Source organism: Dasypus novemcinctus, chromosome 20 (assembly GCF_030445035.2).
Source record: "Dasypus novemcinctus isolate mDasNov1 chromosome 20, mDasNov1.1.hap2, whole genome shotgun sequence".
Taxonomy (NCBI): domain Eukaryota; kingdom Metazoa; phylum Chordata; class Mammalia; order Cingulata; family Dasypodidae; genus Dasypus; species Dasypus novemcinctus.
The window spans coordinates 18,726,404-18,754,111 of NC_080692.1; the positions used below are offsets into that span (position 1 = coordinate 18,726,404).

Consider the following 27,708-nt stretch of genomic DNA (forward strand, 5'->3'; position numbering starts at 1 on the left):
TTACATTAAGTAAAGTTGAAGAAATAGCCAGTGAAAACCTACCACACTGCTGCCCTACTGTACCACTGAGAAAATACCCAATGCAAATCTTTTCAAAACAATTTTAGCACAAAAAGTGATAGTTTGTCAAAATTCATAGACATGTACATCTACTAAAAGGGTGTTTTACGGGAAACGGACTTAGCCCAGTGGTTAGGGCGTCTGTCTACCGCATGGGAGGTCCGCGGTTCAAACCCCGGGCCCCCTTAACCCGTGTGGAGCTGGCCCATGCGCAGTGCTGATGCGCGCAAGGAGTGCCCTGCCACGCAGGGGCGTCCCCCACGTAGGGGAGCCCCACGCGCAAGGAGTGCGCCCATAAAGACAGCCGCCCAGAGGAAAGAAAGTGCAGCCTGCCCAAGAATGGCGCCACCCACACTTCCCGTGCCGCGGACGACAACAGAAGCGGACAAAGAAACAAGATGCAGCAAATACACACAGAGAACAGACAACCAGGGGAGGGGGGGGAATTAAAAATAAATAAATCTTTGGGGGAAAAAAAAAAGGGGGGTGTTTTACTAAGTTTAACTATACCTCAATAAGCCTTACTTTTATTTTATTTTTTTTTTTAAGATTTATTTATTTATTTAATTTCCCCCCCTCCCCTGGTTGTCTGTTCTTGGTGTCTATTTGCTGCGTCTTGTTTCTTTGTCCGCTTCTGTTGTGTCAGCGGCACGGGAAGTGTGGGCGGCGCCATTCCTGGGCAGGCTGCACTTTCTTTTCACGCTGGGCGGCTTTTCCTCACGGGCGCACTCCTTGCGCGTGGGGCTCCCGCACGCGGGGGACACCCTTGCGTGGCAGGGCACTCCTTGCGCGCATCGGCACTGCGCATGGCCAGCTCCACACAGGTCAAGGAGGCCCAGGGTTTGAACCGCGGACCTCCCATATGGTAGACGGACGCCCTAACCACTGGGCCAAAGTCCGTTTCCCAAGCCTTACTTTTAAAAACTGACAAATGCCTACACTTCAAGGATCCTTCAGCAGAAAAGAAAAACATCTGAATTTGTTTTAATTGTCCCCTCCCAAAAAAGTACAGTCAGGTAATAAGGCTTTAAAAAAAATAAGGGGGGCAAAAATAAGGGGAACTTTCTCCGAGTCTTTTTAAGTTTTAGAATTCCTCATACAAAAGTATGATGTGGCCATCTCAAGAACTATAACAAACTTGTTTTTTCTAGAAACTCAAACATCTCAACTGCATTCAGTTCAAAACAGGTCACTCTATACCATTACAGTTAATCAGATATTATTATGAAAAATACTTTTATAACTGCTATATATACTACAGCAGTTTAAAATTCTAAGGCAGATTAAAAAACAGCCAACATTTTACCATTCACCACCAGAAAGTACATCGAATCAGAGAGACTGCAAACATAAACCACATGAGCTATAAATCAATTTTCTGTAAAGCAGAATACAAGTAAAATGATCCTACCAGAATAAGTGAAGAGTTGTTAAAATTTATATGTAGTCAGTTAAGAATCAACTACACTTTTAACTTTTGCTATAAGAAACTGTAAAGTCTCAAGTTTCAAGCATGGCAGGATAATTAAACTCATTGTTGTAGATTCAGTTATATACTCCAATTTAGACATGTTCTTAACCCACATTCTTGTGGGTGTGAACCCACAGTAAAGAGGACCTCTTGAAATGTTACTTTTAGTTAAAGGTGAGTTTTAATCTGTAAACTAAAGGCCTTATAAAGAGAAGAAACTAGAAGACAGAAGGATATCAGTGGAAACCAGAAAAGTAAGCAGAAACCAGAGAGTGGACAAAAGACATGGCCATGTGATGGGAGGAAGTGATACAAGCCAAGGAAGCCCAAGGATTGCCAAGGGACAGCATTAGAATACTACCAACTCTGGCAGAAAGCAAGTGTTGCCAGTGTCTTGATTTTGGACTTCTTTAGCATCAAAACCGTAAGCCAATAAATTTCCATTGTTTAAACCAACACATTATGTGATATATGTCATAGCAGCCTGGCAAACAAAGATACTCATACTTTAACAAATATTTATTACGTATTTATTCTGTGCCAAGCACTGTTCTAGGGACCAAGTACCAGCAATCAACAAAACAAAATATAATCTACTTACCAAAAAAAAATTTCTTTATAATATAAACACATAAATCTAATAATAAAATTTACAAAGTTAAATTATTTAGTCCCCACAGTCTTCAGAAACTCAGAGGAATTTTAACCAAACATTATATCTTAAGAAATATAACGTAAGTAGGGGCAATTACTAAGGTGAAGGTATAGATTTTATGGGATAAAAAGACAATAATTCCTTTTAATCTAAGCACACCAGAAAATGAAAAATGACTCCAAAAATTTTGAAGGACTTTAAACAGCCAAAAGTTCCAGAAGGAACAACTCCAAAAGAAAAGTTCCTCTCTTGCCACTCAAATACTTACCAACTTTGGACAATAAAAAATTCCAAGATTTAGAACAATTCCGACCATAGTAAGATAGGAAGATAATCAACAAGTTGACTCACGCTCTCTTAAAATTTAGCTTTATTTTTCAACTTCCAATAGCAGAGCTTGTTTGAGTATTTGTATCCAAAGTCGGAATGATATTATCAACTTATTCATTTCTGTTGCCTACTTAAGGTTTATAGTTCAGGAAGAACTTGTTAAATTTGGTCAGGGATCAATTTTCTCCATATAATCTCTATTAAGATAAAGACTCTGGGTGGCGGACTTGGCCCAGCAGTTAGGGCGTCCGTCTACCACATGGGAGGTCCGCGGTTCAAACCCCGGGCCTCCTTGACCCGTGTGGAGCTGGCCCGTGTGCAGTGCTGATGCGCGCAAGGAGTGCCCTGCCACGCAGGGGTGTCCCCCGCGTAGGGGAGCCCCACGCGCAAGGAGTGCACCCCGTAAAGAGAGCCGCCCAGCGTGAAAGAAAGGTGCCGCTGACACAACAAGATGACGCAGGGAAAAGAAACACAGATTCCCGTGCCACTGATGACAACAGAAGCGAACAAAGACGACGCAGCAAATAGACACAGAGAACAGACAACCGGGGTGGGGGGGAAAGGGAGAGAAATAAATAAATCTTAAAAAAAAAAAAAGACTCTGGCCTTCTCCCAATTAGCAAACAAAGAATCAAATATATTTACCATTAATACTACCAGGTTGAATAGTTTGTGATAAAAACACATATGTTAGTGATCATAATATGACCAGAACTGAGAGAAAAACTGCGGAGGCTCTAAAGAAAATTAATCTTTAGAAAATAAAGGCTTGATGAATACTGACAATTTAATTCAGGTCCAGTACACACTTGATCAAGCTGGCTGCATCTTCTAAATGCATCAACCTGCTAAGACCCCTAAAGTATTGAAAGTCTTAAGAAAAAACTTTAAAGCAGGGTAATTTTCTAAACTTGTAGTTTTTTGTGTTGGTTTTTTTTTTTTTTGGGTTTTGTTTTGTTGGTTTTTTTTTTAAGAAGGTACTGGAGATTGAACCCAAGACCTTGTACATGGGACACAGGTGCTCAAACACCTGAGCTACAGCCGCTCCCCTATAATTTTAATAAATATCATTGTAGCTGTAGTAGTCTTTATTCACAAGCCTTTTAGCCACAAACTAGGAATGTAACATTATAAAGACTCAAAGTTTACATCCAAAAATATTAACATCTCCTACATAATGATTAAAAGCAATAAAATTAATTCTTTCCCATGCCAAATTGAAATAACTCATCTCCAGTCAGTAATAATTACAAACATACTTAAGGTTTGTCTTCAATTTTCATAAATTTAAAGGATGATGCAAAGGGCAATGAGCCAAACTTCAATTTCATCCCTTTAAAATAGGCAAATGCCTATAAATCATCAGAATTTCACTGCTCTCAGACTGTCATCCCCAACACAATGTAAGCTCTCTTAAGCTAAAGGTACAAAGTCAAGTCTCCAAAGCCCAGAGAACAATTTTCCTTACTTTTGTACCATATTTTCTCAACAACCAACAGAAAAACCAGTGTGAGGATACAATCTTCTTCACAGGCTAAGTGAAAATACTGCCAAGGGCATGGTTTAGAGGAAAATCTCTTCAGGACCTTTGGATAGCTAAATACTTCGTAGGTCACAAAAAAACACTAACCATCACAGAAAAAAGTGATGAATTGACTTTTCAACAAATTGTAAAAACTGTGCTCATCAAGAAACTATGAAGGGAAGCGGATGTGGCTCAAGTGATAGTACAGCTTCCGCCTACCATATGGGAGGATCTGGGTTTGATCCCTGGGACCTCCTGGTGAAAAAGAAGAGAAAGCATGTCCACGCAGCAAGCCAGTGCCCGCGCAAGTGCCCATGTGGTGAGCCAGTGCCCACACAAGTCCCCACACAAGTGCCCACACGAGTTCCTGCACAAGTGCCCACATGGTAAGCCAGTGTCCCATGCAAGTGAGTCACAAAACAAGATGATGATACATCAAAATGAGAGACAAGGGGAGAGTCAAGATGAAGTGGAGCAGAAACCAGGAACTGAGGTGGTGCAGCTGACAGGGAACCTCTCCCCCATCAGAGGTCTCCAGGATCAAATCCCAGTGAATCCTAGAGAGAAAATGAGAAGAAAAGACAACACAGACAGCAAAAACAGCAGGGCAAGAGGAGGGGAAGGGGGAAAATAAATTTAAAAATAAATCTTTAAAGAAAAAAGAGAGACTATTAAAATTAAAAGCAGGAGGCAGATATGGCTCAAGCAATAAAAACAAAACAACAACAAGCAAACAAATGAAAAAACCAACCCAGGAGCCAATGTGGCTCAGTGGTTGAGCACTGGCTTCCCACATACGAGGTCCTGGGTTCAATCCCTGGCCCTGGTACCTCAAAAACAATATATATATAAAAATGCAAGTTAAAGAATGGAAAAACATATTCAAAATGTAAATATCTGACAAAGTACTTGTATACAGACTACATAAAGAGCTTTTAAGATAAAAAGTAAGAAAAACAATTTAACTTTAAAAAATGAATGCAAGGGAAGTGGATGTGGCTCAAGCGATTGAGCTCCTGCCTACCACATGGGAGGTCACAGTTTTGGGCCCTGGTGTCTCCTAAAAAAGAGGAGCAAGACAGCAAGCTGACACAACGGGCTGGCACAGCGAGCTGACACAAAAAGATGATGCAACAAGAGACACAAGGAGGAAAACATAATGAGAGATAGAACAAACCAGGGAATGAAGGTGGCTCAAGTGATTAGGTGCCTCCCTCCCACAGAAGCTCCAAGTTTGGTTCCCGGTGTCTCCTAAGAAGACCAGTGCACAACAAACAGACACAGCAAAAGCAAACAGAAGGGGTGGGGAGAAACAATTTTAAAAAATGAATGTAAGAATTAGACAGATACTTCATCCTTCAAAAACGGATATACAAATAGCACATGAAAAAAATGCTCAACATCAATAGGTATGAGAAAAATGCAAATTAATACCATGATGATACCACTTCACGCTAAAGAAATGGCTAAAATTAAACACAACACCAAGAAATATTCAGAACTAAAACATACATTGCCAGTGAGAGGATACAATAGTACAAATTTGAACTTTTTTTTTACCTTTTTAAGAAACTGTTGTACACACACCATATAACCCAGCTATTTTACTCCTAAGTACTTACCAAACAGAAGTAGAAACATAAGCCCACAAGAACAGTCATAGTAGCTTGAATCAAAATAGCCAAAAACTGGAAATCCAAACATCAGGTGAATAAATAAATTGTAGCAGAACTATACCATGGTGGATACTACTCAGCAATAAAAAGGAATAAACTTCTAGTACATGGAGAAACATGGATGAATCTCAAATACATGATGAATCAAAGAAGCCACACACTAAAGAGTACATATCGTATAATTCCAGATTAGAGCGACAGTTCATAACTCAATAAATACTGGAGCAGTTAAACAATTAAAAAAGAAGGCATTAGCATGCTACTGTACATACAATGCTTATGTATACAACATAAAATAAATGTAACCAATTTAATATCCAGCAATGGGTACATTTTTAAATTATGGCACATCCAAATTAATATAATACTTAAGACTTTTTTAAAAGAACAAAGTCGATGCAAATGTAGTGACATGGGAAACTATCCAGTTACTAATTTTAAAAATCACTCTAAGTGCCAGGATAGCTTTTCTCTGCTGAGCATATACCATGTTTCCTGTCACACCCGGAAGCACAATTCCAAGCCAGAGTTGAAATCATCTGGCAGATGTCAATGGTGTAGGGGTTTCCACAGAATCATTAGCTGTGGAGGCAGTCTGCAGTCAACAAGTCCAGCAAAAAGAAGTTGGCCAGAAACCTGCCAGTTAGGTAATCTACTCAAGAGGGACCCCGCTGGCCTATGGAGGAGTTTCTACAGCAATATAACCACACAAATATAGTGTGGAGGTTTTCAAATTACAATCAAATTACCCAGTAAAGAAGTGGAGAAGCGGTTAGGTTTATGGCACAGATTGGTCAACGCTACCCAGAACATCTAAATAAATTTCCTCAAGGGCTAAAACATCTGCTCTTCTACAATTACACTCTTAGATCCAGATCTTCAGGTGACATTTTGCTGAGAAATAAGAATCTCATTCAAGTCTGTTAACAAACTTTTTGAGCTTCTGTGATGCCATGATAAGGTTCTGCAGAAAACTTCATATGCTCGTACAGTGACTGATATTAAGAATAAAAACGCAAAACAGGGAAACAGACTTTGGCCCAGTAGTTAGGGCGTCCATCTACCACATGGGAGGTCCGCCGTTCAAGCCCCGGGCCTCCTTGACCCTTATGGAGCTGGCCCATGCGCAGTGCTGATGCGCGCAAGGAGTGCCGTGCCACACAGGGGTGTCCCCCGCGTAGGGGAGCCCCACGCGCAAGGAGTGCACCCATAAGGAGAGCCGCCCAGCGCGAAGGAGGGAGCAGCCTGCCCAGGAATGGCGCCGCCCACACTTTCCGTGCCGCTGACGACAACAGAAGCGGACAAAGAAACAAGACGCAGCAAAAAGACACAGAAAACAGACAACCGGGGCAGGGGAGGGGAATTAAATAAATAAAAAAAATAAATCTTTAAAAAAAAAAAAAAAAAACGCAAAACACAAGAACAAAAAAAATTGCAGAATTTCATGTACACCATGTTAAGAGATAATGACAACTGCAGCCAAGATATCTTTGGCTATAATGAACTCTACATAAGAAACATCTAGAATGATGAAGGATTGACAATGTTATCACAACTGCATGGTCACCAAGATAAAACAGCTGCTACTTTTTGACATTCTTCCTTGGGAAAGCTGAAGAGAAAAAACAGGATGGCAACTCTCCACAGAACTGCAGTCCTCACTGATTAGCCTGCTGGTCAAGAGCATGACAGTGGCTGGGGGCAATGATGGAGACCCTGATCGCGGCCTACATGGGCCCGTTCTGGCACCAAGGCCAGCCAGGCCACAGCAGGGACACACCCCCACGGGCAAGGAGCAGATGGGCTGGCTGCTGAGCCACGGCATGCCGTGGAGCAGCTGAACAAGCTGACCACCAAGGTGCTGCTGCAGTTCTATGTCCAACCCACCTGGGCAGGCCTGTGGGGAGGGGCCACGGGTCGCCCTGACTAGCCCCCCCACGCCAGGTTCTGGGGGAAGGGGAGCAGGAGGGAAGTGGGACTGTAAGAGCTGATGAGCTCCTGACCAGAGAGGACCCAGGTGGACGGCCTTGTGGAAAGCCTCAAGCGTCCTGTGGGGCTAGCCAGGCCCTGGTGGTACCCAAAGACCCAGGAAAGAGCAGATGGCCTAGCCTCTGGCCACTCCCGTGGACAACTCTACCAGAGCAGGTGACAGAGGCGGGAGGGGTGGGAAGGAGATGGGTGGGGAGGGATGGGGGGTGGGCAGCCTGGGGATCCCTCTGCCAAACCTGTACTTAGTTCACAACAACTTGTGGCTGGGTGGGTGGGCCCAGCGCGTGCACCCACCTCTCCGCCACCACATGGCCCCCAAGCACTTCAGCCCACAATGCCATGTGAGAGCTTTGTGAAGTTTACCCTGTTTTTCGTTAAGGTTTTCTTAAATGCAATATTTTTATTTGACACTAAATGTAGGTACAACACAAAGATTTTTCCTGTTTTGTAATGTTTCTTCCTCCAAAGACCTTTTTTTGCATTACCTTTCCCTGGTAAAGTGCACTTTTGCCATTTGCTGCCCTGGGGCAGGAGCAGGGGTCCCTTCTGATGAGGCTGGGTTTGTTTTCCTGCCTGCAAGGCTTCCTCTTTGCTGGGCAGTTCCCAGATGAGGACTGCACTGGGGCTGAGAGCCCTGAGCACGCCCCTGCGTTCTGCAGTTCTGCCTCGAGGAAGCCAGCACTGGGCACACAGGCACACATTCAACCGCACATGCACCCTTAAAAAAAAATCCAAGGACAAAGGACCAAAAGGAAGAGACCTGAGAGTGTAGTATGCTACAAGGAAGAAAAGCTCCAAACACAAGAAAATGGAAAAGACTGTAAGTGTTCAAGAAACAAAAGAAAAACAAGTTTAACTTTTCAGCTATTAAGTTGATTCATGATCCCTAAAGTTCTGCACAAAATTACCAAAGCAGCTAGAAAGCTCTAAGGAGGTTTGAAGTAAAGATGATGCTCCTAAATCTTATGTCCATGTTAGTGGGAATTCACCAGATTTTTCTCTTCAACTTCTATCCCGTTGTGCTAAGGTTTCTGCAGCCCCCAACAGGGAGAAATAAAGATCCTTCCTTCTGTTTGTTGACAAACATCTCATCACTCGGTCTCCCCAGAAATCATTCACTGCTTATGACTGTGGCCAATAATTTTGTTGCTGACAAGAACTCTGGGGAAATCAATGCAGTAAGAGAGATAACAGCTCCATACCCTCTAACCATGAATGAAGAACTGCCCAAAAAAGGAAACATTGAAACAGACAGTGATGAGGAGTCCAGGGGCAAGTAACTTTCTCCTTCATAGAAGGCCTTCATAGAAAGTCTATGCCACAATGAATGGGTAAAAAAATTGTGATATATACATACAATGGAATATTACTCTGACTTAAAAAGGAATGACATCCTGATATATGTGACAATGTGGATGAATTTTGAAGACACTCTGTTGAGTGAAATAAGCCAGAAACAAAAAGTCAAGAATTTTAGTCTCACTGATTTGAAACAATCAGAATAAGCAAATTCATTGAGTCAGAATCTAGAACACAGGTTACCTGGAACGGGGTGGGGTTAGGAAATGGGAAGTTAAGATTTAAAATGTACAGGGTTCATATTTGGAATGATGGAAATGTTTTGGTAAAGGATGGTGGTGATGGTGGCACAACATTGCGAATACAATTAAAAGCACTAAAATATACTCTTGGATATGGTTAAAAGAGGAAATGTAAGACTGTATATATGTTTTTGTTTGTTTGGATATTTTATTTTATTTTATCTCTCCCCTTCTCCCTCCCACCCCCACTTCCTGCCCTCTTATGTCCACTTGCTGTGTGTTCTTCTGTGTCTCCTTGCATTCTCGGCAGCACCAAGAATGTTGCGTCATCTTGCTTCCCTGCATATGTTAAAAGAATAAAAATATTTTTAGGAATTCATGGAACAGGGAGCAGATGTGGCTCAAGCAATTGAGCATCCACCTCCTACATGGGAGTCCAAAGTTCAGTTCCCAGTGCCTCCTGAAAAAAACAAAAAAAACAAAAAAAACAAAGAGCAGGGAAGCGAACTTGGCCCAGTGGTTAGGGCGTCAGTCTACCACACGGGAGGTCCGTGGTTCAAACCCCAGGCCTCCCTGACCCATGTGGAGCTGGCCCACACGCAGGGCTGAAGCGTGCAAGGAGTGCCCTGCCACGCAGGGGTGCCTCCCCCCACGTAGGGGAGCCCCACGCACAAGGAGTGTACCCCATATGAAGAGCCGCCCAGCGCAAAAGAAAGTGCAACCTGCCCAGGAATGGCGCCACACACATGGAGAGCTGACGCAGCAAGATGATGCAACAAAAAGAAACACAGATTCTCATGCTGCTGACAAAAACAGAAGCGGACAAAAAGAAGAACACACAGCAAATGGACACAGAGAGCAGACAACTGGGGGGGGGGGAAGGGGAGAGAAATAAATGAAAAATAAATCTTTAAAAAAAAAACAAGCAAACAAACAAAAATCTATGGAACTACACTACGTAGTGAACTCTAAATTAAACATGCACTTCAGTTAAGAATACAATCATAAAAATGTGCTATCATCAACTGTAACAAATGTTCCATACCAATGCAAGGTGTTGGTGATGGAGTGGTACACAAGAATCCTGTACTTTATGCAAGCTTGTTCTGTAAACCCACAACTTCTCTAATAAAGGAGGGGGGAGCAGAGTTTAAAAGTACTAAATTACAAAAACATAAAAAAACACACAGCTGAACCATGACTGACTTGATTCTATTTGTTTTAAAAACTCTGAAATACCCTGATACCATAATGGCAGACTCACATTACACATTTATGAAAATCAGTAGAACTGTATCCCAAAAGTGAACCCTAATGTAAACTCCAGGCTTTAATTAACCTATCAGTATTGGTTTAACAATTATAACAAATGTATTACACTAATGCAAGATGTTAATAATAGGGGAAACTGTTAAGGGGGAGAATGGAGGTATGTGGAAACTTACTATCTGCTCAATTTTCTGTAAACCTAAAACTGCTCTAAAACATAAAGTCTATCAACTTTTAGAAAATTTTAAAAACCTCTGCAAATACAAACTTGCAAATAATTATTTGTATATGCAAAGAAAGAAGTGGAAAGATCTATAGCAAACTGTTAACAGTAGTTAACTACAGGGAGTAAAACTGAAAAAGGGATATGAAGAATTTTTACATTATATACCTCTGGATTGTCTAAACCTTCTAAGTTGAGTTGCATTGTGAGTAAAGGCTCTTTAGCATATTGTTAAGCACTTGGATTCTGAAAACACACTGCATGGATTCAAATCCCAACTCCACCATTTACTAGCTGGTAAACTCGGGCAATTAATTATTCCATGACTCAGCTTCCTCATCTGTACAATAAGAATAATAAAGGTAACTACCCAGAGTTGCTGCAAGGTTTAAATGACTTGATAGGCATAAAGCACTGGAAAACCACGTAGTGCATAGTAAATGCTCAATAAATACTGACCATTATCATCTTCATCATCAAGCATCTATTAGCCCCGATTTTTTAAATCTTCACTGATAGGACAAATCAGGAAACCTAGTTCATCAAGCCCTGTCAAATGAGATCTTTAATGCAGAAAATACCAATGCATTCAAAAGTGAAATGAAAATAATGACTTTTTAAAAAAGTATATTACAAGTTAACACTTAACACAAACCCATTTATATAATCACTAACAGATTCCATAAGGATAATCACAAAAACAAACCCTTCTGAGTGGTGAGATTCTGGGTAGCTTTTATTTTCATTCTTTATACTTTACTGACTCATTCTAACTCTACATTGAATATGCATCACTTTTAATAAAACAAAGCAGGAGTTGGCAAACTTTTTCTATTAAGGGCCAGAGAGTCTCAGTCACAACTACTTAACGCTTGTGTTGTCCCACAAAAACTAGACAATACCTACACGAATGCACATAGCTCTGTTCCAATAAAAACTTTGTTTACAAAAATAGGCAGCTGGTGGGACTTGGCCCACATAGTGTTTGCCAACCCCTGAAATAAAAAAATAAAATTATTTTCATTTCGGAAAACAAAATGTGATTTATGCCCAAGAGAATGTGCATTAGCTATAGTGAGATGGAAAAATTCCCTTCATCTAGAAGTTTGTACAGGAGCCTATGGATAGAAAAACACAAACCCTCTTCAAGGCTCTGGAAATCCTACTGTTATTCCTAGTGCCCCAATGAGAAGAAGAAATGTGCTACTAAGTAGTTCAAAGTGCAGATAAAGACAGAGGTTAAAAGAAACATGCCTTCCACATTTAATTAGAAATTTTTCAAATTTCATAACTCACCATCAAGCAGCTACCACCATATGTGAAAGTCTCAACTACTTGATAAAATGACTTAGTTATAGATCACAATCAACCCTCTGACAACAAATTTATTGGAATTACCTTCTAGTTACTAAGAGCCAGAGGATGGTGAGAGATAGAGGTGGCCTTTGTTAAGAGGACCCTTCAAACTTCAGAACTGGCAAGGTCTAAGATCTCCCCTCAAAAAATAAAAATTATTTTCATATTTTCTCGGGAAAAGTTTTGTGTCCAAATAATTTCACCTATTTTAACAGATTTCTTGGAGTTCTGAGTGGTTTCCTTGGGCGCGAGAGGGGCACATACTGTTTTGGGAAGAGGTATAATGGGGATAGTAACATAAGGCTGAGAAATTCAGTCAAACCTGGAACGAAGTCATAGTACCCCACAAAATCCCTAGCTGAACATCTTTCTACTAAATTTCACTACTAGATGATCTCCTGACTTTGTCAAGTTCCAAAAGGAATTTTAATTAAGGTCAAAGGCTAGGAGGAGGGGGGAAAAGCACCAGTATCCAATTCAAACACTCGCATTAAACCCAAAAATTGACTTACAAGCCTGTCTTTAGCAGTTTTACAAGAAGCAACACGGACGGAATAAAAGCCAAGCAAGGCTTGGGCAAACAGGGCCCACGGTCCTATCCAAGAACGATGCCTGAAGCGCCACCTAAGAAAAGGTGAGGGAAATATCTTCCTACCTCACTGTGAAGTGAAGCTGAGCAGAACTCGTCAGAAGCCCGCCACCCAAGAAATTCCTCGAAGTGATACAAGGGATGGAAATGAAGAGAGGGAGAGCAGATTCCCTCGGTGGGCAGTGAGGAAGGGCAACTGCACCTGGAGGTGAGGAGCGCTGAGGCCACGGCGGGCTCCTGCCCCTCTGCGAGCGGCGGAGAGGTGGGCGGTGGGCGCCGAGCTCCTGTGACAGCGGGAGGAGGGCGGATCCAGGCCGCTCACGGCCAGCCGCTCCGGCCGCTGCACGCCGTGCGGGGCAGGGTTAGCGAACCAAGTTTAAGGTGCGGACCGCCGCGCGCCGGGGACACTCGCCCCCTCAGCGCTCGCCTCCCTCCCGACCCCGGGCTCTCCCGCTTCGCCCGGAAAACGGAGCCCGCACTCCAGGGACCCTTACCCGGAACTTGTCGCCGCCTCGCCGCACGTCTCAGGCTCTTCAGGAACCGCGGTGGAGGGGAAGGGGAGGAGGGGGGAGTGAAGAAGGGAGGGGGCCCAGCCCGGTGTAGCCGCTGCCGCCGCCGCGACGCCGCGTCTGGGATCGTGCTCTCCCCGTCGCGACCGCCACCGCCGCCGCGTTCTCCCCGCCCCCACGCCCGCGCGTCACCGTGACGCGCATCGCACGAGACGATTCGAGCCAATAAGAGTACACCCTGTGCGCAGGCGCGCTGTCCTGGACCGGAAGCTACTCCTCTGACCACTAGAGGTCCTCGGTGCATCTTGGGAGTTGTAGTTCGGCCAGGAACTCAATGAAAACAGTAGGGGACATCCAGCGACGGAGAGAAAGACCCCTGCGAGCTCTCACACAGGGACCCTGATTTTTTTCCTCCTACCAAAAAGGGTAGCAGTTTACAGCAGAAGGCCGCCCCGGCTCGCGGACGCTTGTCCCAGTCACTATGGATACGGGTTACACACCTTGAGAAGAAGCCAGAATTTAGGAATTTAGGCTAGAGCGTAGGTTTCTGCCAACGGCCAGCATAATAATGCTAGGCGTCGTCTGTGAAGGCTTTGAAAATAAATACTAAAGCGTTAACAAACTCTTATCCAAGAGTAGCGTTTACATTTTATTGTCTCACTACGTAGTAAGATGTATGTCCTACTACTTCTAAAAAGAATATGAGCCCTCTCTTAAAACATATCATTCAAAACAACTTTTAAAATGTTTGTATGTAAGGCAGATCAGAATGAACTAAGCGTTTACTCAAAATGAGTGATTTTCTGTAAGTGCGCTTTAAACTGAGCTCTAACTTCTTAGAAACCAAGAACAAGAACAGGTTTGGTTATATTTATATTTATATATATAAACATGGGAAATATAGAAGTTGGTCTGTGTAGAAAAATCTTTTATTCACATTGAGTTCTAGGAGGAATATATCACACTCTTAAGAAGTAAATGCCTTAAATCCCTTATTATTGAATAAAGGAAATCCATGAACTATAGAGAAAGCACATGCCCACGGCAAGCTTGACATTAGGTTTATTGTCCTTCCTGATGGACCACAGCAAGAGAAAACAGGGTGCCGGAAAAAGCTTTACAGATATCCTATCAAAGGATCTGCAGTCTGATATATGAGGGGGTGGGGGGCAAAAATGGAGATAGAAGTGGCTAAAGTTATTAAAATCAAGAGTATGAATAAAATAGCCCTAATACTGGTATTTTAGAACTAAGACCCACTCATTTAAGCTTGACAAGTAAATAAAAATAAGAGAAACTAAATGCAAAAAAACTAATTCCTTTCAAGGGGATCTAAAGTCTAAAAGTGACAGCTATACTTAAGAAAGACAATTTTTTTTAAAAAAAGTCTTCAAAGATACCGTTCCTACATCCCTTTTTCAATGATTTTGCTTCGGCAAAACAAAGGGCATTCCTCTCAGAAGGTACCTCTGCATTAGAACATCCCATCCTGTGCTGAAACATGTGATGGCATCTGATTTTCTCCAACAAATGTTTTACATCTCATTCTCATTGAGGGTTGTCCCCTTGATCCCGTTCCACTGCCAATTCTTCATGTTCACAATGATTAAACAAACCACATCTTTTCCTCCAAAATCTCACATCTCACGGAAATAGGATGTTGCCCCCATCCCTGACCTCAGGGAGATTCCATTGAGCCCCACATCTATGGCCACATTCACCCATATCCCTTACCCAAATGTTACCATTAAATGTTCCAAAGTAGAATTTTCAGGTTTTGCTCCTTGCCCATAGGTCAGTTACTACTCTTTGTGTATTCTTTTGATAAGCTGTCCAAAAACGAAGTGGAATTGAATGAAATTCTGTATACTCCAGTGTCAGCTGTGGATCTTTAGAATTCCTGGTTTCCCCATTTTTATGGCATCATGCTTCTGCACTGGAGGGTGGAGTCTTTCATCTTCTGCAGCTCCCAGAAAAGATTCCCTTCCACACCTGCACCCCATATTAATCACCGAGTGACCCAACAGTGCCCTATGGCCCAGCCAGTCTATGTCATCATTACTAAAATTATCCACTATTGTTAACAAAGGGCGTATCCCTTGGTAACATTCTTACTCCAGTTGTGACCATCTCAGAAAAAATTTCAGAGACAACACAATTTGTAGTAGACAAATTTGCTCAGGGGTGTACCTTTGACCTCCATTGTGACATGCAAGGCAACAGCTAATAAGAATTGAAAATGTGCTCAAAGGTACAAGCAAATAGAGGTGCAGCTTTCAATTTCTCAGAGCAAAAAAAATACTCTGAACCCCATTGTGAATTTAAGCTTGAGTTTGCAACTGGGTTTGTTTTGGCAAATTCTTGTTTAAAGAAAAATTATTTTGTTTATGATTTTGTATTCAAAATAATTGCTATTTTTAAGAAGAAGAAAAAAAAAGACATTGTTCTACAAGTGAAAACCAAAATTAGTAGCCTTCTCTGAGAGGCCTATATCTGTACGTGGGGGAAAATTTCAAAAGAAAATTAACAGCTCTCTTGCCGCCCTTCCAAGATGCCAAAAGGAAAGAAGGCCAAGGGGAAAAAGGCGGCCCCAGCCCCTGCTGTCGTGAAGAAGCAGGAGGCCAAGAAGGTGGTCAATCCCCTGTTTGAGAAAAGACACAAGAACTCTGGCATTGGACGGGACATCCAGCCCAAAAGGGACCTCACCCGCTTTGTCAATTGGCCTGTTACATCCGGCTGCGGCGGCAAAGGGCCATCCTCTACAAGCGGCTGAAAGTGCCCCCCGCCATCCACCAGTTCACCCAGGCCTTGGACCCTCAAACAGCCATGCAGCTGCGTAAGCTGGCCCACAAGTACAGACCAGAGACAAAGCAGGAGAAGAAGCAGAGGCTGCCGGCAAAGGGGACTTCCCCACCATGCGGCCGCCTGTGCTTCGAGCAGGGGTGAACACTGTCACCGCCCTGGTAGAAAACAAGAAGGCCCAGATGGTGGTGATCACACATGACGTGGACCCAATCGAGCTGGTTGTCTTCTTGCCCACCTTGTGCCGTAAAATGGGGGTCCCCTACTGCATCATCAAGGGAAAGGCCAGGCTGGGACGGCCTGTCCACAGAAATACCTGCACGACAGTTGCCTTTACACAGGTCAACTCAGAAGACAAAGGAGTACTAGCTAAGCTGGTGGAAGCTATTAGAACCAATTACAACGACAGATATGATGAGATCCATTGTCACTGGGGAGGCAATGTCCTGGGTCCCAAGTCCGTGGCTCACATTGCCAAGCTGGAGAAGGCAAAGGCTAAAGAACTTGCCACTAAACTGGGTTAAATGTACACAGCTGGCTTTTCTGTACTTAAAAATAAAAGTTCTCCTTCAAAAAAAGAAGATTAACAGCTTCGTTGTTACAGAACAGTTAATGTCAACCTAAACTCTTCCTTTCACCTCCAATATATGTCAGCTTTTAAAATATAAACATTAGAATTAAGAGGGGAAGTCTGGACAAAATAAGGTGGACCATAAAAAAGATAAACCAAAAGAAAGGGCAAGAAATGTCAAATCATCCTTATTATTGCTATATATATAGATACATATATCAAACAAACAGTAAAATCCAGCCAAACAGTTGGGCTTTGAAGGTAGGGATTCAATTGTGTTAGCCACTTTAAATGTAGTCATGAACTATATGGCAAAGCTAGAGGGAAATACATAGATATGTGTATTCTGACTTAATTGCAGTTAAAGAAATCACTTGTATCAATAGCTATATTGATAAAAAAAATTAATCTTGAATTTGAGCATTTATATGCCTTCAGTTGTAAACACTTAGAGACATCCTAACACTAAATTCCCATTTGTGCCAAGCTGTGTGTCATTTTTAAAACTGCCGGTGAAGAGTAGTATAAACACTCTCATAATTACATAAATTACTTTAGCAGCTCCTCAAACACAGGTTAGGTGGCATAGCCCTGGGGAGCGAGCACAAGACTGAGAACCTCATCACCAGCTGGGTAGCAAACCAACTCATTAGGCTTTTGTGTCCTAATCCATAAAGTGAGGATGTCTCTGAATATTGTTTTTTTTCAACTTACGAGAATGGTCTTTTTTTTACATTTTTTTCTCCTTTTTTTTTTTTAATGTTACATTCAAAAAATATGAGGTCCCCATATACCCCCCACCCCCCTCACCCCACTCCTCCCACATCAACAACCTCTTTCATCATAGTGGGACGTTCATTGCATTTGGTGAATACATTTTGGAGCACTGCTGCACCACATGGATAGTGGTTTACATTGTAGTTTACACTCTCCCCCAGTCCACCCAGTGGGCCATGGCAGGACATACAATGTCCACTAACTGTCCCTGCAGTACCACCCAGGACAACTCCAAGTCCTGAAAATGCCCCCGCATCATATCTCTTCTTCCCTTTCCCTGCCTTCAGCAGCTACCGTGGCCACTTTCTCCACATCAATGCTACAATTTCTTCCATTACTAATCACACTAGTTCCATAGTAGAATATCAGTAAGCCCATTCTAATCCATACTCTATTCCTCCAGCCTGTGGACCCTGGGATGGTTATGTCCACTCCCCCTCTATATCAAGAGGGCACTTAGATTCCACATGGATGATAGATGCAATTCTCCTGCTTGCAGTTGTAGGCACTCTTGGCTCCCTGGTGTGGTGGTTGATCTTCTTCACCTCCCTGTTACTGGCCAGAGTAAGTCCAATAAACCAGATGGTAGGAAATGCAAGTCTGCTGAGGCTCAGGACCTGGCTGTCACATGGACAGTCCAGAGATTCAGGTCTCCTGAGTATACACCAACCCCAGCACCAATCACAGGTCCGGTAAAAATAAAAGAAGAAGCATGTGTAGAAAGGTCATATCTGAGTCGAACTCCATCACGCTCTGGAACACAAACTCCAAAGTAGGGCCAACTGACATGGCACTGAACTCCAGAGCCATCTGCCATGACCGTAGAGCCTGTGGGTTTCTGTAGCCCTCAGGAGAACCAGTACCTGGGATTCTATCTACTTTGTCTCTGGGACCCTGCTGAGGCATGTGTAAATATTACCCCTCTGATGACCTCCCGACTCATTTTGGGAGACTCATAGCCATATAAAACTCATTTGTCCTTTCCATTTCCCCCTTTTATCCAAAGTCATAAGGCAGTTTTTAACTCCTTGTATTACATGTAGGCTGAGATATTCGGCTGGTCTGAGTTGACCCTTTTATTCGAGGTCTTTTTCTAGTTACATCATCAGCTGGTACTTGGTAGTAATCCCTTGGCACCAGTTTTAAATGGACATAAAGAATACATGCAACTTCATGAACGAACTTGCCAGGGGGAAAGGGTGGGGAACAGATCTGGGAACTAAGGAAACTTAATCTTTATCTGTAACATTACATTTCTTTATGAAAAAGTAATTAGGCAAAAAGCAAAGTGTTTAACATTTGTTAATCCTAGGTGGCGTGTAAAATGGACTATTTTTTGTAGTTCTTAAAAATCTGTTTTATCAAGATATATTTTTCCATACAGTAAAATGCATCCATTTTTCAAGTGTATAGTTGAGATGAGTTTTGACAAATGTATACACCTACATAAGCACTACCTGTGGTGGTTTGGAAATGTAGGTACCCTGGAAAATCATGTTCTTAAAGCTAATCCATTCCTGTAGGTATAAACCTATTTTAAGCAGGTTTTCATGAAGTTACATAAAGGCATGGCCCAGGGTGGGCCTTAATCTTCTTACTTGGAGTCCTTTATAAATGGGATAAATACAGAGAGAAAGTCACAGAAAAGCAAGAAGCCGAAAGCAACGAAATCCGGAAGACAAGGGAGAGGCCAGCAGAGGCTACCATATGCCTTGCCATGTACCAGAGAAGCCAAGGATCACTGGCAGCCAGTCTTGGTAAGAAAACATCACTTTGAGGATGTCTGGGACATTTTCATGGCTTCAAAACTGTAAGCTTGTAAGCTAGTAAATTCCCATTGTTAAAAGCTAACCCATTTCATGATATTTGCTTTAAGCAGCCTAGGAAACTAAAACACCATCTCAATCAAACTGTAGTTTGAAGGGGAGAAGATGTAGCTCAAGTGGTTGTGTGCCTGCTTCCCATGTATGAGGTCCTGGTTTCAGTCCCCAATACCTCCTAAAAAAAAAGTTGTATGTTTCCAACATTCCAGAAATTTCCCCAACCCCCTCCCTAGGCCCAGACAACCTCCACTGGGCTTTCTGTCACTATAGATTTGTTTCCCTCTTCTAGAATTTCAAACCAATGAATCACACAGTCCATACTCTCGTGTGTCTGGCTTCTTTTGCTGAGCAGAATGTTTTGAGATTCATTCATGTTGTTGCATATCTCAGTAGTTTGTTCCTTTCTATAGCTAAGTAGTATTCGTAGTGCTGTCCACTCACTCATTGATGAATGTGTGGGAAGTTTCCAGCTTGAGGCTATTATAAATAATGCTGCTATGGAATGTTAACGTCCAAGCATTGAGGATACAGGTAATCATTTCTTGGGGCAAACATATTGGAGTAAAATAGCTGGGTTATATGAAAAGGTGTCTTTAACCTTATGAGAAACTGCCAAATTGTTTTCTGATGTGGTTATATCATTTTAAACTTTTACCAGCCTGAGATTTCCAATTCCTCCACATCCTTGCCAACACTTCCTACTGTCAGATTTTTTATTTTAGCTATTTTAGTGGAGTGTTATCTTATTGTAATTTTAATCTACCTTTCCCTGATGACTAACAAAATAGAGCCATTTCCACGAACTTATTAGCCATTCTGATATTTTCTTTTGTGATGTGCCTATTCAAATCCTTTGACATTTTTAAAAATTGGGTTGTTTCCCTTCTTATTATTGAGTTGCAAGAGTTCTGTATATTCTCTCGGGTACAAGTCCTTTGTCAAAAGAAAAAGAACGAAGGAAAAAAAGTAAGAACTCCAGGGATACATAATATTTAAACGTTATAAAGGATTGCTTACATTTAATTGCTCATTTGCTGTGAGAATGGAAATAGAAACATAAAATGTTTCAGTACTTTAAAAAATCGAGAGTAATAAAGCTATGTGTTAGGAAGCTACCAATACTGAAAAACAGAAAATAGAGATGAAAATCAATGAAGAAAAAAATATCATTTCATAAGTAATTCAGAAGCACCTGTTAAAAATCCATCAGCTTTTTATGAAGGAAAAATTTGAGACAACATCTGTTCCACTCAGTGACTGCTTAAGCAATCATGACACCGAGAAAACTGGGAGCCAAAAAAAGCGCGGAGAGCATTTTCTTTGTTGTGCTAAAACTCTGAAGTCCATAATCTAAAGAGGTTTATTAACCTTAAAATATCTTGATGATCTACCGCTGAACTCAAAACGGAGCCCAGGTTCTTAGTCAGGGTAATTTGGTAAGATGTCTCTCATCCAGTTACTCAGAAGGAATTCCTGGGCCCTTGGAATGGCAACATAATAAAGTGACAGTTTGCCGGAAAAAATTCCAAGAATTGGCAGGCATTTGCTGCAGAGGAAAACAGGATTGACCCGGAATTGAATTCCAATGAATGTGACTAAATAAATAGTCACCGATGGGGAGGGGGCTGTAGGATCGAGAATTTTCTCCTAACATAAATATTGTATGATCTCAATAATATGAAATAATTAGATTAAGCAAACTCATAGAGTCAGAATCTAGACTAGAGTTTGCCAGGGGATGGGTGGGGATAGGGAATGGAAGCCAGGGTTTACAATGTCTCGAGTTCCGATCTGGAACGATGGAAATGTTTCGGTAATGGATGGTGGTGATGGTAGCACGACATTGTGAGTGCAATTAACAGCCCTGAAATAGAACTCTGAGTATGATTAAAAGGGGAAATGTCAGGTTGTATATATGGTAATAGAATAGAAATATTTTTTTAAAAGCCATGGGACGACAGCACACAAACAGCGAACCCTAAGTTAAACCAAGGACTACAGTTAACAGTGCAATTATAAAAATGTGCTTTCATCAGTTGTAACAAATGTTCCCCACCAATGCAAGATGTCAATAATAGGGTGATATATAGGAATCCTGTATTTTATGCATGATTGTTCTGTAAACCCACAACTTCTCTAATTGAAAAAAAAAAAAAGAATGTTGATTCCCAGACCCCTTCCGCAGAGATTCTGATTCATTAGCCCTCTGGTGGGCTCCAGAGATCGTATCTTTCCTTGTCAGATTGCAGATTCTGAAGCTGTGTGCTCCATGCAGGGCCAGCTTCATGGCTCGGCGACCTGGGCGCAGGGCCCTGTAGCCAAAAGGACTACCCACGTGGCTTCATTCTCTGTTGCTGCGTCTGGAAATTCTTGTTAACTTTTGAACAAGAGGCTCGTTGTTTTCATTTTGCACCTGGCCCTGCAAATTCTGTAGCCTGTCCTGACCCCATGAGCCACATTTTGAAAAACACTGCCGTGGGGATTAGACCTTAGACTTCAGTCTTCCACTACAAAAAACATCCACGTGATTAGCCACAGATCCACCCGATTTGAAGCCTGATAGACAACATCCAAATCAAATCACTTCACACAATTTCTACTTGGCACTCTTTGATCAGGGGTCCCCAGAATGGGTTTGTTTTCAGAGGAAGAAAAATAGCCATTGTTATAGAAGCAAATTCCTGGGGTGGGGCTGGGGATAATTGCTACAGGAACTGGCAGTTATTCGTACAGGGAAGAGATAAAGAAAATAAGTAGGACCCCAAAATTAATACACGGAATTTTAAAAAAATCATCCTCAGGCATTTGAGAGGTAGCAACATTGCCCCGCAAGGCAAACAGATGTCCCAGAAATTCAGTTTATCTAAAAGAAATTTGGTCATTAAAAACTAGAAATATTTAAAGGCATTTAGAACGAATTCTAATCTGACCTAATTCTACCAATCCTTCAGGCAGGAAGGGTCAACAGGTAAAGATGAAGACCTAAAGAAAACGTTTCTCAGATTGTCATTTGTGAGAGTATTGGAAAAGAGAAACTCCAGGACAGCTAATTATGAAGGTTGCATAAACCTAGGCCATCTTTATGAGTAGCAACAACAAACATCAACCATGTACGTTCCATGGGGTAAAAAAAACTCAGGCCAATGAGTCAGTTCCCTCCCACGCTAAAGCATGGAAGCACTGTAAGTTCTAGTTAAACCTAAAAAACAAATTGCTGGGGAGTGGATGGAGTTCAAGTGGTTGAACGCCTGTTTCCCATGTATGAGGTCCTGGGTTCAATCCCCAGTACCTCCTAAAAAAACATTTTTTTTTTTTCCTTTTACCACCGTAATTCAAAGTGAATCCCTCGCCTCGGCAGCGGAGGCCGGCTCCCCAGTCTTTAGACCTTGGCTGGCCGTAGAGGAGAGTGAGAAAGGAGCTTTCTCCTGAGGGATCAGCTGGTTACGAAGCATTTGCTGGGGCGGTTCCTTTGCGTCCCCTGGTAAAGTGACAGCAGGAAGGTCTAAGTCGCCACGGTCTTCACTGTGATGTGGCAACACCACATCCCCGTAACAGCCACAGTCATAAAAGGTAAGCTGTATAGAACAGTTAACGACGTGCTGAGCATTTTCTGAGCAGTCCTCACCCGAATCCCATGACATAGTGCTACTGTCACCCCCATTTTACAAATGAGGAAAGGGAGGCATGGAAATGATAAGTGACTTGCTTATGGTCACACGGCTATTAAATAGCAGAGCAAGGACTGAAACACAGGTACTGAGATTCTAATGCCCAAGTGTAACCACTAACCCTGGACCAAAAGGCCCTGCGCTGGGAGCTTAATGAAGCAAGGCGAACAGAGTCGCTTGTAACCTTTCTTGGGGTAATAGACTCCCTTGAGAATCTATAACCCTCAGAAAAATAAATACATACACTAGGTATTTGCAAATGCACAGAGGACTGCTCTCTAGACCACACATTTACCCTTAAGCTGGATCCCAGGGCAAGAATTCCCACCCCACTGTTAGGAGCTGAGAATTTAGAACCAGCTCACACTGCCAAAGACAAAACAATTTATCAGAAAAAGAACTAATGGCTCTATGAAATGTGGACTCAGAGCAATAATAAAACCGTAAGCTTTACACATGCCCTATGTCGTCTAAATCCAAGAACTGGTTGTATTTGAATAGCAAATTTTAAAGCTTTTTGTCAATTGCCAAATTACTTCAAGACGGCAGTGTAAACCACTGTAACTTTAGCATATACATGGTGCCTGGCCTATACTGAGCACTCAGTAAATGTTTGTGGAGGGAAGGAAGAGACAAAAGGAGGACAAGGATATCTTTTTTTTTTCTCTTCCCTTCCCCCCCCACCAGTGGTCTGCTCTCTGTGTCTATTTGCTCTGTGTTCTTCTGTGCCTGCTAGTATTCTTGTCAGTGGCACCGGGAATCTGTTTCTTTTTGTTGCGTCATCTTGTGTGTCAGCTCTCTGTGTGTGTGGCGCCACTCCTGGGCAGGCTGCACTTTCTTTTTGCGCAGGGAGGCTCTCCCGATGGGGCGCACTCCTTGCATGTGGGGCTCCCCTACCCGGGGGCACCCCTGCATGGCACGGCACTCCTTGCACACATCAGCAAGCCTGCCCAGGAATGGCACCGCACACACGGAGAGCTGACGCAGCAAGATGACGCAAGAAAATGAGACACAGATTCTGGGTGCAGCTGACAAGAATACAAGCAGGCACAGAAGAACACACAGCAAATGGACACAGAGAGCACACAAGTAGGGGGGTGAGGAAGGGGAGAGAAACAAAAAATAAATCTTTGAAAAAAAAAGAACATTGATGCAGTGTTGTTGAAAATATAAAATGGTGCAGCAGTTGTGGAAAACAGTTCGTCAGTTTCTCAGAAAATTAGATGAGTGTGCCACAATGATGGAGGAGTTTGTTGATATGGGAGGAGTGGGGTAGGGGGGTATATGGGAATCTCTTATATTTTTTAATGTAATTTTTTTTGTGATGTATATGTCTTCAAAAAAACACAATTTACAAAAATGATGGTATAGGGGGGTGGGGAGCGGGGTATATGGGAACCTCATGCTTTTTATGTTTTTTAATGTAATATTCTTTGTGATCTATTAACTTTAATTTAAAAAGTGTAAAAAATAAAATTAAAAAGAGCTTGAAAAGAAAAAAAAAAAAGGAAATTAAGTATAGAATTACCATGTGACCTGGCAATCCCACTTCTATGTACCTACCCAAAAGAATTGAAAGCAGGGACTCAAACAGATACGTGCACACCAATATTCATAGTGGCATTATTCACAATTGCCAAAACATGGAAGCCATCCAGGTGCCCATCAACTGATGAATGGATAAACAAAATGTGGTATGTACACAAAAGGAATGTTATTCAGCCATAAAAAGGAATAAAGTTCTGATACACGCAACACATGGATGAACCTTGAAGACATCATGTTGACTGAAATAAGCCAGACACAAAAGGACAAATAGTATATGATCTCACTGGTATGAAATAATTCAAATACATAAACTTATAGAGCCAGAAACTAGAACACAGGTTACCAGGGGCTACAGTAGGGATAGGGAACGGAGAACTAATACTTAATGGGTGGGAAGCAGATGTGGCTCAACTGATAGAACGTCCACCTACCACATGAGAGGTCCAGGTTTCAAACCCAAGGCCTCCTGACCCATGTGGTGAGGTGGCCCACGTGCAGTGCTGATGTACGCAAGGGTGTCCCCCGCATAGGGGAGCCCCACGCACAAGGAGTGCGGCCCGCAAGGAGAGCCACCCCGCATGAAAAAAGCGCAGCCTGCCCAGGAGTGGCACTGCACACACGGAGAGCTGACGCAGCAAGCTGACACCACCGAAAGAGACAGATTCCCAGTACTGCCGAGAATGCAAGCGGACACAGGAGAATTCATAGCAAATGGACACAGAGAGCAGACAATGGGGGGAGGGGGGGAAAAATAAATAAAATAAATCTTAAAATGGGCAGAGAGTTTCTCCTTGGGGTAGTGGGAGAATTTAGTAATGGATGGTGGTGATGGTATCACAACATGGTGCATGTAATTAACACCACTGAATTGTAGATTTGAAAGTGGTTAAAATGGGAAATGTTAGGTTGTTAATATGTTACCAGAATAAAAATTTTAAAAAACCATAGAACTTTACAACACAAACAGGGAACTCTAATGTCAACTATGGACTATAGTTAATCATATAATTATAACATTGTGTCATCAATTGTAACAAAGGTGCCACACTAATTGCAAAGTAGCAATAGTAGGGAATATTATGTATGTGAGAAAGAAATATGGGAACCTTCTACTGTCTGCATGATTTTTTCTGTAAACCTACAATTCTTAAAAAAAAAAAAAAAAGGTTAGTGTGGAACAAATGCACCAAAAATGTGAAATATGTGAAACACCAATTACATGACAAACTAAATTATCAATTAGAGATGCACACAAATAAATACATGTACACACACACAGAGAATAGATGTATGCAAAACCTATCTAAATATTGAAAATTAAGTGAGGGAACCACAATGTTTGCCTTTATTTCCTACATTCTGTTTTCTCTAACAACTCCCTCTCTCCATATCCATATCTTGATCATCCATTTTTTGAATCAAGTTATTTGAGTTCTTCAGTAAACTTCTTAGCTTCTATTGCTTACATCAGTTCATCATTTAAAGACTAATTGTGGCATATCTGAAGAACCGGTGTTCATTTAAACTTAGCCCATAAGAAACAAGTTATAATCGAATCCACAACAATTTGGGAAAGAGGGGTTCACAAATAACCTTAGCACACACCAGAGGAGTGTGAAAAGAAACGCAAACCAAGGCCAGTTGTGTTGCCCCCATGCCAATTGCATATATGACCCAGTAGGAATGGTGATTGAATTGGCCTGCTAAGCAATTTGGCGATTGAACATACTGAGCAATGGTTTTAGAAAGTCTCGTCAACAGTGAAAGGAAATAACAGACCTTAAAACTCTTTTTGCTGATGCTAAGAACATTTGGGCATACTCTGTAGAGCTATGGCTCCATTTCATTCTTCTTTCCCTGTTTTAACACCGTTTTTCAAACCATGCTGGTATCTGCTTTTCAAGCCAAGGTTCAGATCCAAGTAAGGCTCTGGCAAAACAAGCTAATTAGCAGACATTTCATAAATAGCATGTGACTTCACTGGGGACACTAACAAGTCTCTAAGAGTTCCTAATGCTACTCCACTGGGAAGCAAGTTAGCTCTAGAGAACGCTAGCAAATGTCTGAATTGGCACCTTCCCTCAGCCCCAGTGTGATCAGTAACTACAGTCGTGATTTGGTCATTTCAACAGCTCTGCGCTTTTCTCTGTACCTTCTTCTTGGCCCACCACAGTATAAGCTCCTAACTGGTTTTCCCAGCCCTCAACCTCACCACCCTCCCATCCATTCTATATACTGGGGCCAAGACTCACCTTCAAAATGAATGGGTCCTAAACCGCCAAAGTCTCTCAAAGTCCAATCCCTTAAACCGAAAACCCAGGGCCCTACACAGTCTGTTCCTAATTTGCTATTCCAGAACTTTGCTCACATTCCTCCACGTACCATGTACCCAGTCACCTGAACTATGAACCACTCCCAGAATATGCCCTGCGCGTCCGTGCCTCTCTTTCACTCCCTTAGAAATCCTAAGTCTTTCCTAATACTGCAGTGACTATCGGGCTTACATTTTGCAACTTTAACTACCCTATGAAAAGCCAACTAAGCCACTTCAGATTTGGCAAGTTGGCAGACCTGAGAACAGAAAATTCTCCTGCTACAAATACCTACAACTGCAGAATAAACTCAGTGAGCTTTCTTTTAAATGCAAAGCTGAATACTCAGGAACACAGAGGAACTAAAGTCACTTTAGTCAATGTGGGAACTAAAGCTGCATTTGCCCTTGGAGGCAGGCGACAGGGGAAAGAAAAATAAGAAATTCACAACCCTGGGCCTGTGCTTCAGGTGAGCTTAGGGTTTAAATATGACACCATCCGAGCTATAAAATAAGGATTTATTGTAAGCCTAGAAGGAATATTTGACCCCTCTAATACATAGGGCTGCGTATTCCATAGCATAACCGTGTGATGAAAGGTACTTAAAAGGTATATATTTGTAGGCAGGAGGATGTGGTACTCCCTGTATCTAGGCTGAATGCAAAACCCCGTATGTTATATTAATGGTGTAAATTATTTTTAGTTGCCTATATCTGGTTTCTAATAAAGTATCCTAGGCTCTGGTGAGAACTGTCTACTTTTCATTGCCATTCACTCCCTTTCCTCATTTGCCTGATGTGCCCTTGGCTAACTTTTTATAGGTTAATGATTTTCCCTAAAAAAATCTTGCTCCTTTAAATGTGTTCATCTGGGTGTGAGCCAGCAAGCCTTGATGAAGAGTGCACCTATTGTGCAAACTGCATCAGCGCCTGCTCTGTTTGCAAGCCCAGCTTTGTTTTTGCTTTGTAAGCCCGGCACCGGGTTTTAGAGAATATCTATATTGCGAAAGCCAGT

The 27,708-nt window shown here is 42.1% G+C and overlaps 1 protein-coding gene and 1 pseudogene across 3 annotated transcripts in view; one reads left to right on the plus strand and one right to left on the minus strand.

The window, feature by feature from the left end:
• Positions 1 to 26,707, minus strand: part of ADIPOR2 (adiponectin receptor 2) — a 105,478-nt gene extending 78,771 nt beyond the window's left edge. The window contains exon 1 of one of the 3 annotated variants that reach the window (XM_004457664.5): positions 26,635 to 26,707. The gene's annotated coding sequence lies outside the window, so the exon portion shown is untranslated. Of the gene's footprint in view, positions 1 to 13,178; positions 13,399 to 14,938; positions 15,126 to 26,634 lie in introns of those variants that run through there. The other 2 variants (XM_058282511.2, XM_004457662.3) reach the window with 2 other exon arrangements.
• LOC101439687 (large ribosomal subunit protein eL8 pseudogene) lies at positions 15,730 to 16,576 on the plus strand (annotated as a pseudogene).
• Positions 26,708 to 27,708: the final 1,001 nt, after the last annotated feature.